This window comes from Apteryx mantelli, chromosome 3, assembly GCF_036417845.1.
Source record: "Apteryx mantelli isolate bAptMan1 chromosome 3, bAptMan1.hap1, whole genome shotgun sequence".
Lineage (NCBI taxonomy): Eukaryota > Metazoa > Chordata > Aves > Apterygiformes > Apterygidae > Apteryx > Apteryx mantelli.
In genome coordinates, this window is record NC_089980.1 from 131740417 (window position 1) to 131753578 (window position 13162).

Sequence of the window (13162 nt, forward strand, 5' to 3'; positions counted from 1 at the left end):
CATTTACGCACCGATGTTCAACCCAGTATATCCTATTTTAACTCTGGGATACAACTAAACAACTTAACCTTGCTCTACGCCATTCCTACCCCGGCAAAAATCCTAAACATCCTGAAAATAAAAATTAAACTTCGTCAGCCCTACACATCTTTTATGATTTTTACAGTGCTCCAAGTCAGAACGGGGCAATTATTATTTTTTATTAGTGACCGAATCCTCACCTTTTGAGCATTTGCTGCTAACGGCACAAGAGTCCCTAGCAGGGAATTGCAACACGCAATGCAACAAAGTATTCCTGACAAAATAAAATTAACATCTTGCTTTGTTTTCTATTCAGACAATATATGGCAAAAATGTAACAAAACAGAACTTGCTCTCAGTAGTCTCCTGCCTTCTACCAGTGCTCTGTGACATCTCTAACAGCTTAAAACACAACTCATGATAACATGGTGTTAACAAAAAATTTACAGATTTTTTTAGTGATACACTTTTTTTTGAGGGCAAACGCTTATGTTCATGAAGTTTCAAAGATATAATTTCAAGAGGTATTATTAAGAAAAAGCCTTATATGTTGCCCATCAAAAGAGAGTGAAGCCTTCTACTGACTGTAACTGGGCTAGTCCCACACTTCTGGGACACACCTTATCCTTCAAAAATTCTGCACCTAAATAAATAGCAGCTCTAGAAAAAGAAACACTCTTAAATAAATATGTGAATTAAAAAAATCCTAATCGACAAGTGAATCAGTGGAAGAAGGAGCAACATGCTAGTAATCAGCATACCTATATTTTTAGCTCGACTTTTAAGGGTATCATACCCTTATGAGTATGATATGAGTAGTTAATATGTGCTTTGACTAATCGCATAACCGATATGAACCCAATTTGACAGAAGAGTAAAGTTTGCACAGATATTAACTCTCTGCAAGACTGATGAACACAGGCAGGCAGAGGAGATGCTACCAAAGTTAGCGCGTGAATATCAGACCCCAGAGAATTCACGTGGCTGAAAGCTGTTCTGAACATACCAACCAGGAGAAAACCTTCAACTACAGCTTGCACCCGACTCGACGCAGACGGCCAGAGCCACAGGAAACAAAGCTTCGCAAGCGGCGCTGCTCACAACTGGTTCAAAAATTCGGCTGGCGTTGGCCCCTCGTTCAAAGGAAACTCAACTTACAGTCAGAGAAGAGCCTCACAGTTCTACACTGACAAGGATTCGGAAACAGATTTCCGGAGGTATTTAGGCATCTACATTTGCAACTAAGCATTTGAGAATGTCAAAATTGCTTAAAACAGCTGCATAAAGCACTCTGAAAATCTGACTAGGCATTCATTGCTTGCAATCTGACAACAGTGTTTCCTTCCCAAATCTCTGTTGCATCATCTATCATTGACCAGGGCACAAAAAGAAAATCTGGTTTTTCAAAGGTAAAGCTAAATGAGGATAAAGCGTTTTTAAAGTTGAAAAGAACACAGTAATTATCCTTTTTCACCCCATATCTAGGGTCCACCTCTGAATCTCTGAAATTATACTTTGCTTTGTATTTTCCCAACAAGTGATAGCGCTTGAAATGCATCTAAGAAGTTCATAAAGAGCAATTCCTTAATTAACTCTCCATTACCTTTGTTATCTTTACAATCACCTCCGATCACCTAACTTGAAGGGAAAGGGGAAGAAAGGGCGCTGACTTTCCCATATCGTTCAACCACAGGAAATAAGTACTCCCATCTAAAAGCAACAACATGAATTCGTAAATTTAGCAACCTACCGCTCTCAAAATTTTCACAAAAGGACTGTTATCAAACTTCCTCCACAAGCTTAGAAACATGGCAAGATCCATCACCTAAGACCCTGCCAAGAGATTGTGGCATTACACTGAACCGAAAGTGGCTTGCAGAAGTCAAAATAAAGTAATCTGAAAACAAGTACGGCAGTTGTATACACACAGACCAAAGCACAGGAGCAGGTGCTGCTTATTCTGATTTTAGGAAGGCTTTCAACAAGTATCCTTAGAGCCAAATTGATAAGATATGGCTTGAATAGCTGGACTGTAAATTGGGTGGAAAACTGGCTCAACTACTGGATTTAAAGGGCTGCGATCAGCAGCGTGAAAGCCAGCTGGCAGCCTCTTACTAATGGTATTCCTCAGAGGTTGATACCACGGCCAATATGGCTTAATGCCTTCACCGACAGGCAATGGGACGGCCTGCACCCCCAGCAAGCTTGGAGGATATCAAACTGGGACGAGAGGCTGATACACCGGAGGGTAGGCCAAACGCCAGGGCAGGCTGCCTGGAGAAGCTGTGGGATCTCCACCCGCAGAGGTCTTCCGAACCTAACTTGACATGACCCCAAGCAACCTGACCGACGCTGGCCCTGCTTCGAGCACGGCTTGGACCGGATGATCTCCGGAGGCCCCTTCCAACCTAAATTATTCTGTGACTACATTTTAGGCAAAGGAAAGCAAATGGAAGCAGTTAAAGGCTATTTTAAAAACTGGGATATTTGAGATATTTCCTTTCAAGTGAAAATAGGCCAGAAATGAACATTAAAAGCAAATATATCCAACTTTTGAGCCAGTTTAAAAAAAAAGGAAGAGTTCAGGACTTCCAAAAGAAATCAGATGGAATGTTTTTTTCCCCAATTATACAAATTGATCCAACTAAATCTTCTAAGGCAAGAGAGAGCCTTTATCTGTAAACTATTAAATAACAGGCGATCTCTCAGGCCAAAGACTTCTATCTAAATTTGCAACCGGATCTAGTGATCTGACCACCATGCTTTTCAGTAACTAATCATATGGTCCTTTTCTGACAGATACCTGTTTTTAAGGATTATGAAGCTTTTCAATAATGCCTTGAGGGAAGCACCTAAGTTAGCTTTCATTTTTCAAATCCTGTCCCATTCTCCCCCATCAGCTCCAGACGAGTAGCTGAATGAATAGTTACCACGCCATACAGGTTTTAGTTTCATTTCATAGTCAGGTAGCAGCTACCAAAGATGAAGTTAATTCACTTTTCAATATTAAAGACCACAACATAAATATTTGTAAATAAGCCTACTGTAACAACCTCCACGTCCCTATCGCTCTAACACCTGAAACTCAATAAATAAAGCCTTCTCAACCACACAGTTCGAAATCATTAACAGCTCACTTCTGCCTTGATCTGTCTCAGTTTGTCTGCAACAACGGGGAAGAAAACCCCAAACACACACAGGCCATAATTCACTACTAGCGTAACACCTCCCGCGACAGATAACACGGTACAGTGATAAGCACAAACGAGCAGTAGCCACAGTGCTTTTGCTATTGTTAGCCTTATAAAACATTCTTTATCTTGCAGTAGCCACTGAGAACTCAGTCAGGGACACATCCTATACCCTAGATCTTGCACAGAGAGAGGAAAAAAGAAATGAACCCTCCCGAGACAGTAGTTAAAAGGGAGGGCATATTCACTTGATCTAATTTAGGTATCTGAGTTAGGAGGCTAATCTGACTGAAACTGCTGTAAATCTGAGAGTGCTGAGCAATCTAAATCCATGTTTACAGGGACCCATTTCTCTCTTAACTTCATATGGAGGCTGAAGTCTAAATTAAAATTGCTCTAAAGATGCAGAAGTAAGGTGGTGCGAATCCCCTCCCCAAATTCAAATTAAAAAAAATAGAAAAACCAAACAGGGATGGTGAAGAGGAAGGACAGGAAAGAAAACGGACAGAGTTTAACAGAAGCGTGAAGCCGCCGCTAGCCAGCCGTCCGATCAGCTCCTAATGCTCGTTACTTCTAACTATCACCGTCGCATCGGTGGCCCTAGACGTTAGTTACGGCCGCAGTCACACGTCACCCGCATTTCGGCGGAGCACCCATTTGCACTTCTCGAAGGGGAAGCTCATTTCGCGAGCCGCTGCCGCTCCGGGCACGGCGGCGAAGGGGGCTGCGAGCACCGCTCCGCTCCGCCCGCCCGCCCGGCGTCTGCCGCGCCCGTGCAGCCGCGGGGGAAGCGCTGCGGCGGCGGCCGGGCCGGGCCGAAGGCAGCTCAAGGCCGCCGCCGTCCCAAGGCGACGCGAGCGGTGCAGCGGCCCGTGCGCGCCCAGGGGCCGGCGGCCCCCAGCTTCCCGCCCCAGGGCTCCGGATGGGCGGTTCGGGCTTGTGCGCGACGGGGCTTGCACGAGCAAGGGTTAAAGACCCCCAGTACGAGCTACGGCACGGTCTGCTTTCAAGCTCTGCGACGCGACAGGTGCCAGCGCCACCCGCTGCGAAAACCACATTAATTTACTTAAGCTGCTACTCATTATCGTGATGCGCAGAGAACTTAGCTCAGTACTCGGCGGCTCCATTTTATTTCCTGAATTATCACGTTTCCTGGTGCCAAGTCAAGATGAAGGAACGGCAGCCCGTTCACTAACGAAACGGTTTACGAGATTTACCTACAGAAGCTGGTTGCCTCCAACTTTCGATTCCTGCCGTCTCCAGGTCCTCACAGCAGCTACGTGCAGGAAAACCACGAGGCGGTAACAGCCGCTCCTCCGCTCAGCGCCCCGCTCAGCGCCCCGCTCAGCGCCCCTCCCGCTGTGCGCCCGGCTTCGCGTCCCGCTCCGGACCCCCCCCCAAAACACCCCAACACCAGCAGGGTTAGGGGCGGCAGCGGGGCCGCAGCCGCTGCTCGCCCTTCTGCCTGGCCTCCGCTCCGCTCCGCCCCGCTCCGCCCCGCGGCGGCCCCGGCTCCCGGGAGCGGCCGCCTGCGCGGCCCCGTCTCGCCGCTGACAGCTCAGCGCAGCTCCCGCGCCGCCCCGGCCGCGCCTCGAACTCGGGCAAAGCCACCGCCGGAGCAAAACATGCGCAAAACGCTATTTTTAAGTGCGGGGGGGGGGGAGGGGGGAAGAGCTCTTAAAGCGGAAAAATAAATTCAGCTTGGCCTAAGAGGCGCCTCAGCGGTGCCCCCGGCGCCTCGGCTCCCCCGGCAGCCGGGCTGACAGCGCAGCGCCGCCCCCCGCGCAGCGCCGCCCCCCGCCGCGCCACCGCCCCCCGCCGCACGGGACGGGACGGGACGGGAGGGGGCCCCGCTCCCCCCGCTGCGGCCCCCCCGGGCCCGGCCCCGCCGGTACCTGTTGCGCCGCCCGTGAGCGCCTGCTCCGCACTGGCTCCTTCTTCCTCCTCCTCCTCCTCCTCCTCCTCGTCCGCCTCCCGCGGCGGCGGCGGCGGCGCTGCGTCAGCCGCACAACAATGCGGCGGGGGCGGGGCCGCCCGGGAGGAAGGCGGGGGAGGGGGAGGGGGAGGGGGCCGGGGGCGGGGCCGGGGCAGGCGCGGCGCCCCTGAGGGCCGAGGGCGCCCCTGAGGGCCGAGGGCGCCCCTGAGGGCCGAGGGCGCCCCTGAGGGCCGAGGGCGCCCCTGGCCGCGGGGCCGGCGGCCGCCACCGGTGCCGGGGCTCTGCCGCGGGGCCCGGCCCGGGCTAGTGGCGCCGCCGGGTACGGCCCGAGGAGGGGCTCGCCGCGCCGTGGGGCGCCGGCGCCGGGCCCGGCCCACGCGAGCGAGCTGCGTTTCTGGGCTCCGGAGGCGTGAAAGAGGCAGCTGTGAACGTGCCTGGCCTGACCTTTGCGGCGCGGCGCGCCGATCCCACGCAGCGCTCCCGTGCTTGCTGTGCGGCGCGATTTCCACAGTATAGCAAGCTGCCATTTCCCGACCTGAGCTGAAAGAAACCCCCTCGGCGAGAGGCGCTGCACGGTGCTCTGCCACGGGAAGGGTGCTCGCCGGGGCACTGGCGCCGGAGAGGCCGAGGCGGGCAGGAGGCACCCTCAGCACGCTGAAATGGTTAGGGCTTCGTGAATTTATTTCGTCAAAAATGAGTTAATTCTTTAGAAAGGAGACTCAGGCAAAATGGCTTAACTTTTGAACATTAAAAATTGAAGTACGTTTGTTAATGGAAAACTATTTAAGCATATAATTATCCAGGATTTTTATTAATTACTTGTACTCTTAAACATTTCTAGAACCTTTTCAATGACTGGATCCTGCTATATATGAAAGATTAGTATGCCTTTCTGCTGTCTTTTTTTCTGGATAGATAATTACGTATCACCTTCAAATACAGAACAGATTTTTCTAGACAGTGACTTGTTCTTCTAGGTCCTTAATGAACCTTTCCAATTTGTTACACCTTTTATAACTAATCATGATTCCAGAATAGTCTCATTATTGCGCTACACAATGGCCACAGTAGCTTCAGTATTTTTGCTTAGACATCCAAAGTCTGTATTTGCTGTTAGAGCTGCCACATTGCATTGACAGCTTGCATTCATTCGTTTACCCTCGTGACATCCTCAGTCGTCTTCTCATGCAATGCTTTCCAAAATACAGTATTTGCCTTCCCTACTCCCAGCCCAAAAGTATGGTCTGCATTGTGGTTCCTATATGCAGTCAGCAACCTAGTCGTTGATGCATAGAGATATGTGCCATTTAGGTGGATTAAAACACATGTTGTTCAAGTGACTCCTGCTTACTATGTGATTTAAATCATTCAGTGGTGACCAGTCCATACCATTATGTAGGCCTTCAGCTGTTCTGAAATGATCTGCAAATTTTATGAGCAGTGCTTTATGCAACACCTACAGCCTGCTTTGGATTTAAGATAAATGCTTGTATTGAATATAACAGTCTTCAGATACACAAAAAGCTATTGCAGAGAGGAAGGAGATAACTGTAAACTAGATAAGCATGTTCCTACTCACAGGAAGAGAAAGATCAGGTCAGCGATTACAATAGTTAAGTATTGTGAAGGGTGGTAGGACATCTATCATCAAAAGTCTTTAAAAACAGGTTAGACAAAGGATCTGTGTGGAATTATGTAAGTTTTGTTGATCCTGCCTTGAAACAAAAAGTTGAACTAGATAACTTCTCAGGGAATCTTACAGCTTTTTTTGTCTATAATTAATGCTACTGCCTAGTCCCGCCAGAGGGATGGATTTGGATCATGTATCCTGTGACATTTCTTCCACTGGCCAAAGGGTCATGCAGAAAACCAGCGGGAGGAGAGTTGGCCTTAGAGCCAGGTGCTCAGTATGTGGTAGGGTGTACTTTTTGCATACATGATCAAAGGGAAGATGATCGTGCAGGGGAGGTAGTTTTAATATATGTTTAGTTGATTTTAATTTTATATACAGATCTGCAACTACTTAAGCCTATGGATAGGCCAGAATACGACCTAAACTTGCTAACGTTACCGGCTTTCTGCTTCTGTTACCTCTGTTGCAAACTTCAGCAGAAGCGCAAGGGAGATATCTCAAAGCTGTTACATCTTCAGCGTTGAATTCCACCTTACATTGAATTCCACTAAGTGCAATTTTTATAACCTAACAATGTTTACAACTACTGGTTATGTGTTTTATGTTCTTATTGTTAAACATCCCTCTCCCCCTTACCAGATAATGCTAAATAAAGCCAATAGAGTTTTCTCATATGTGTACATTTGATAATCTGTCTATATGAAAGAAGAAATAAATGCCTCCTTCAGTGCGGGTAATGAGATTCCTTGCACTATACTGAAAAAAATCCCAAATTGTTTCTCTACTCCTGTCTAAAACATGCTGCCATCTAAAGATAAGTTATTAAACTTAGTAAAAAAAAACAACAACCAAACATGCTGCCTAACAATTGCCTTTAGACGACAGACTGCACAAGTAGGAAGTGTATAAAGGGCATTGCGATACTTGATTACGTAAATACGACAGATGGGGGAGGACACATCCATGTTATTATTGTTGTGTAAGATGCCTATAGAAAAGCAGCAATGTAGCTCATTTTGAGATAACTACAGATGTTGCCTAATACCTCCTATGACAGAAAATTTAAGCCATGAAAATCTGCAGTAATATGAGCCATGTTGCCTAGGAAGGGAGAAGTCAGAAAGCAAGCACAATTCAGCTGACTCCCCAAAGAGAAAACCGTGTGTGAGGAATTAGCATATAAAAGCTGTATATGTTCTTATTCTAGAAGAATTGAATGCTGTTTCATCTGCACTGTCACAAACAACCAGAGTTAATCAGAAGTATTAGAACAGTAAATATTTGTAATATTAATTAGCAGGAAGAGGAACAGGGCTCAAGCTGCTGTGAAGACATATTTGCATGTAGCAGCCCCTCAATCATTCTTCTTTGTAGTCAGAGCATGTAGACACCCAAAGTTTAATGTTAGAAAAATGCATCCTTTAAGTGAATCTGAAGTAACTCTTAATTCTCCAAATGGAGAAGACTGTTACAGAGATTTTCTTAGTGATGGTTGAAGCAAAAAAATAGTATTATGTCTACTCTGTGATCATTTTTTTGTTTTAATTTAGTAGCTGCATTACTATTTCTTTGAAATGAAGAATTCTGTCCTCTGATTTGATAGAATGAAATTTGTTTGCATTCTGAGTTTGTCTAATTCTTAAAGTATGTTCAGAAGAAAAACACTCTACTTTTATGAAGGTGGAGTTTCTAGAAGCACTGTTGTAGACTCTGCCTTTGGGCATCTCGGGGGTTGGGGGGAGTGTGCTTTTTGCAAGCTTCAACATGCAGTGTTGGGGGCTGATGTCAAGTAGCAGGTGAAAGAAAAGTTCTTTCTGGTAAGAGTTAGTACCCTTCTAGTAAGGAGTAAACAGTGATAACATGACTTAAAACTGCAGGAATGAATTTTTTGTGACAGAAAGCCATTAAGGTTAGGGAAATTACTTAATAGTAACTGACGAGTAATAGGAAAGACAGCTGAAAGGAGAAGAAACCAGTGGTATGATAGGGACCTGTTCCAGACATAGGGGCAGGGTTACAGCATAGCAACTACTGAGAAGAGACCCATTAGATGAAATGTGTAGGAGAAGAAGAAAAGGAGAAGTAGGGTTTAGTATAAGCAATACCTCAACCTTTAGTATTACTATGTTACCATTTACTATTCTGCAAATCCTTCTAAGATTTGAGCCTAAAACAACACACAGAAGCAAAACCTACCAAGAATTCTGAAGAGGGATAAACTAGAAATATTAAAAACAACTCAATTTTTTATTTTAATGCTTTACTTTATAATCATTATCTGTACTCTATCATCGATTCCCAGTTACAAGGAATTTTGCTATCTGTAGAGTAATAAGGGAAGATCTCCACTGGTAGCAAAAGAGATCAAGTTGCTTGGTCTGAACTGGGCAGTAGATAATATGACTTTTTCCCTACTTTCAGTTTACTCCAAAATATTGCTTATTTTCTCTGCTGTGCTGCTGGAAGACATACGAGAAGCCAGTGCTTTATTCTTCCAGTCCAAGCCCTCTGACCAGGCAGCGTCTAAGCTTGCTGACAGACATGTCTCTTCAAGCACACGGTTAAAACATTGAAAGTTAAGCAAAGAACATAAATTTTGAACACCAGAAACCAGTTGCTGCCAAGAATAAGCCACATTTTGCGAGTGGTTACTGATCAGGGATCAGGGAATGCTAAATAAAGTGACAACTGTTTCTGAATGATCAAAAAGCAATAATTGCAGCACGCTGATCTGCACAGGTTCCATTTGTGGTCTCTCGTTAAATTTTGCTTGCTAATGGGAAGCATTTCCTAAACTGGAGAGTCCAGCTTGTTGTCCCAGCTATTTAAAACATATTCACCAGCCACACCTGTCTGATGAATGACAGCTCTGGCCCCTGTATTCGAATCAATGTTATCATTCATGCTAACTTTTTTTTTTTTGAGCCTCCTCCTTTTCCCCTCAGCTAACACAGAAGCAATGAGCTGTCACTTAATGCTGTACTATTTTTACACCAAAGTGTTCAAACATTTTCTTCCTTCTGAGCAAATTTTTGATACTTACTTTAGCCTAGGCCTTTATTTAAACCTGGATGCATTCAACACAATGGGATAAACAAAAGGACAAGTTAATATTTACTTTCTACACCTAACACAATAGGGGTGGTGCATTTCTGATGTTGATTCTGAGTAATAGTTATCAAAAAAGTATACAAGCTACAAAATACATACTCCATCAAAAATAGTATTTTTAGAGATCCTGTTTTGAATTCTGAACCAGAAACTCACAGTTCTTAAACCAACAAATGTTACAAACTACTGTATTAGTTTGCAGGATTTTCTGCTAGTTAATATCTGTATAAAATAAAAAATTAATGTCTCAACTCTGTTCCCTGCCAAGGACAAATATTGTTTTGTATGGGAGAGAAAGCTAGACTACTTGTTCAAAAAGTTGGAAAAGCTCCTTTGGTCAACCACATTGAAATTATTTTAAGATTTATAAAACATCTATATAACCATAGAGAAAGTAGATTTCCAGACAGGCCAGAATGTGATGTGAGGGCAACACTGACTCATACAGACTGAATTCTGGCAAATAAGGTTTTGTCAACTACAGCACAGGAATTCAGAAACATACAAACACACATGAATTTCACAAGTTTGAGGTGCTGCCAGTAACACATTAGCAAGGTTAAGCAAGGTTATTTGTTGCAATTTGTAATCTGTATACTATAATGAGTAAATATCACCTTGGAAACCCAGAGCTGCAAGTTCTTCTCAAATGCATTTGTTTCTGCACTCTCATATGTTTTACTACAATGAAGTACTCACAACATTTTGTGAGTTGCTGTGAAAAGGAAAGTTTACAAGATTTTCAAATTTCTGGAAAGATGCAGGCATGCTATAGAGAAAGTAAGTGCTATGATACAGATATGAGACAAAACTTTTTAAGAGAGTAAAGCATACATTTGATTAATACCCCAAAGCTCTGTGTTAAAGGAACATCAGACGTTTCCAGTGAATGACTGTGACTCTTGCCTGCCAGATGTAATGCTGACAGTTTGAGGTGCTGCTGCCCCCCTCTGTTTGCCTGGTGCTCTGCTGGACTTTATTATCCATGCCAGTGACAACAGAAGCAGATAGGAAGTGTTCTTTGCTGCTGCAATTAACAACATTGTGCAGTACCTTCAACTAGTGGCTTAAAGTGGTTGCATTCAGAGCGCTGGATCTAGTTTAGCAGCCTTCAGCCAAATTGAATTGGTGTGTTAGGCTTAGGGATCTTCTGGACTTGAAAGTTGTTCTTGATAGTCTTTCAGAATAGGTCACTTTGTAACCTACATTGGCATTAAAGTTTAACAAAGTTAAAATCAGAGATGAAATCCATGGAGCGTGAAAAGAGGCTACATCAGCCACTAATGCTTCACTTGAATTCTCACGCAAGATTTGTCTTGCTTTCATGATGCTTCTTGCTTTGGTAAGGGAAACCTGTAACTTCACTGATAGCCTCAGAGCCCTTCTTAAATTTTTTTTTAGAATTAGATTCAGATTAGATTCAGGTTAGATTCAGGTTAGATTGTAGAGTCACTAAAACAGCACCAGCTAATACTAATGGTTCAGTAATTCTGTCTAATAATCCTCATCTGCCTATCTATTACCTTTAACCTTCAACTCTAAATGGTTTAAGGCAAAATTATCTTTTTGTGATTAAGTAGTGTCAGGACACAGGCTTTTATTGCCTAATAAAGTAAATCCATTGGCACTGGGCACTGGCATTACTTCCAAAGTGATACTATGCTGCTTTGCTGCAGTTGAATTTGCCTTCCCTCTGGAAGGTCATCGTGATTAGATGCCACTGCCTTGATTAATATCTTGGCACTTAGCAAGTATATTAACCTGAATGACACCTGCAAACATGGCAGTTTCACGTGCTAGAAATACCAAATGTACAACAGTTCTGCCCTGTGCTTCTGCCATCCTTAAGTCCTGGACTATTTTGTTTTACAGAGAGCCAGCTCAGTCCTGCCTAAGTATCACTCACTAGACTGCCTATATGAGAGAATTTTAAACCAGATGAAAGAGACAGTTAGGGTTAGGGTTAGAGCAAAGAAAAGGAGTTTTGTCACTATTATAAGAACATCAGAATAACAATAGGTCCTTGGGAAAACTCATAAGATCTACATCTAGTCTGATGAAGTCCATCAGTGCTGGAGCGGTAAATAAGAAACAAATATTTTCACTGATTTAATAATCCAGGTCAAACTGTGTTGGCAAACTCTGCATTATCCTGATTGCAAAGGATGAACTCAATATATCTGTGCCTCCTCAGCCTATCCTTGACCTCATCCCTCCATCAGAGAAACCACATAGGGAGAGCACATATAGATTCCATGGCTATAAGGCCACTTTGAGTCAGAGCTTACAGTATGTCTAAGTTCCTAGGCACAAATCCATAAAAAACTTTAGTTCTAATGCTTGCAGAACTACTACATTTTTTTCACAAACCCTCAACCTTTTTCAGTGGAGAAGATGAATGGTGCTCACTGATTGAATAATCTAAAGCTTTTATAGTCCTCATTATTCACCCTTGGGCTTTATTTAACATGTACCATTCAGAACCTGTGCTGAATAGAAAAATATTGTAGTTAGTTTTCTCATGGTACTGAGTGCTTCACAAATGCAATTTTCTTCACAAGATTCCTGAGGCAAGTTAATATTATTACCTTCACCTTATAGATGAAGGACAGAAAGGTGGAGCAATTTAAGCAAGAACATTTCAGATGTCCACTATTTTCGGATACTTCTCTTGGGACACCAAGACCTCACTTGAAGGACTTGCTCTGTTCACAGCGTAGCTGTTATGCTTTTATTTGAAGCTGGATGTGCTGCCTGTACACATACCTCATCATACATAGCTCAGGTCAGCACTGAAGAGCCAAAGGATGGTACAAGCTGGGGCGCAATTCCCACCATGCAAACCTCGCAAAGTCATTGCTGCCACAGTCCTACCTTCCTTCTATCATATGTTCCCATACACTTGTCTGACTCCTTCAGTGAGCTAAAGCTAGAGAAAGGAAGAAAAAAGGGTGATTAATTTTTGCCTGCTTTGGCTCCTTAAGCAGCAAGCGGCGGGCCGGGGGACCTGCCCAGCGAGGCAGCTAGGAGCCCTGCCTCGAAGAGGCCACAGCCCTTCAGACGAATTGCATTTTGCCGTACCCGCGATCAGCTAATCGCCAGCAGGATGCCTTCCACTTCTGATCTCTGGGAAAAGCCCCCTGTTCTCCTTAACCCGCGCATCACGGAGCCGCCACAGCACCGGCCCCTCCCCCGCCCCGGGCTGCGCCACCTGCCCCTCCCCCCCGGCGTCCCAACGGTTAACCGCGAGGACACGCCCCCTTAACCTCA

General features: G+C 44.7%; 1 protein-coding gene across 7 annotated transcripts in view; it reads right to left on the reverse strand.

The window, feature by feature from the left end:
- Positions 1-5172, reverse strand: part of ITSN2 (intersectin 2) — an 83629-nt gene extending 78457 nt beyond the window's left edge. For 5 of the 7 annotated variants that reach the window (XM_067294371.1, XM_067294370.1, XM_067294368.1 and 2 more), the window contains exon 1: positions 5108-5172. The gene's annotated coding sequence lies outside the window, so the exon portion shown is untranslated. Of the gene's footprint in view, positions 1-4429; positions 4525-5107 lie in introns of those variants that run through there. The other 2 variants (XM_067294366.1, XM_067294365.1) reach the window with 2 other exon arrangements.
- Positions 5173-13162: the final 7990 nt, after the last annotated feature.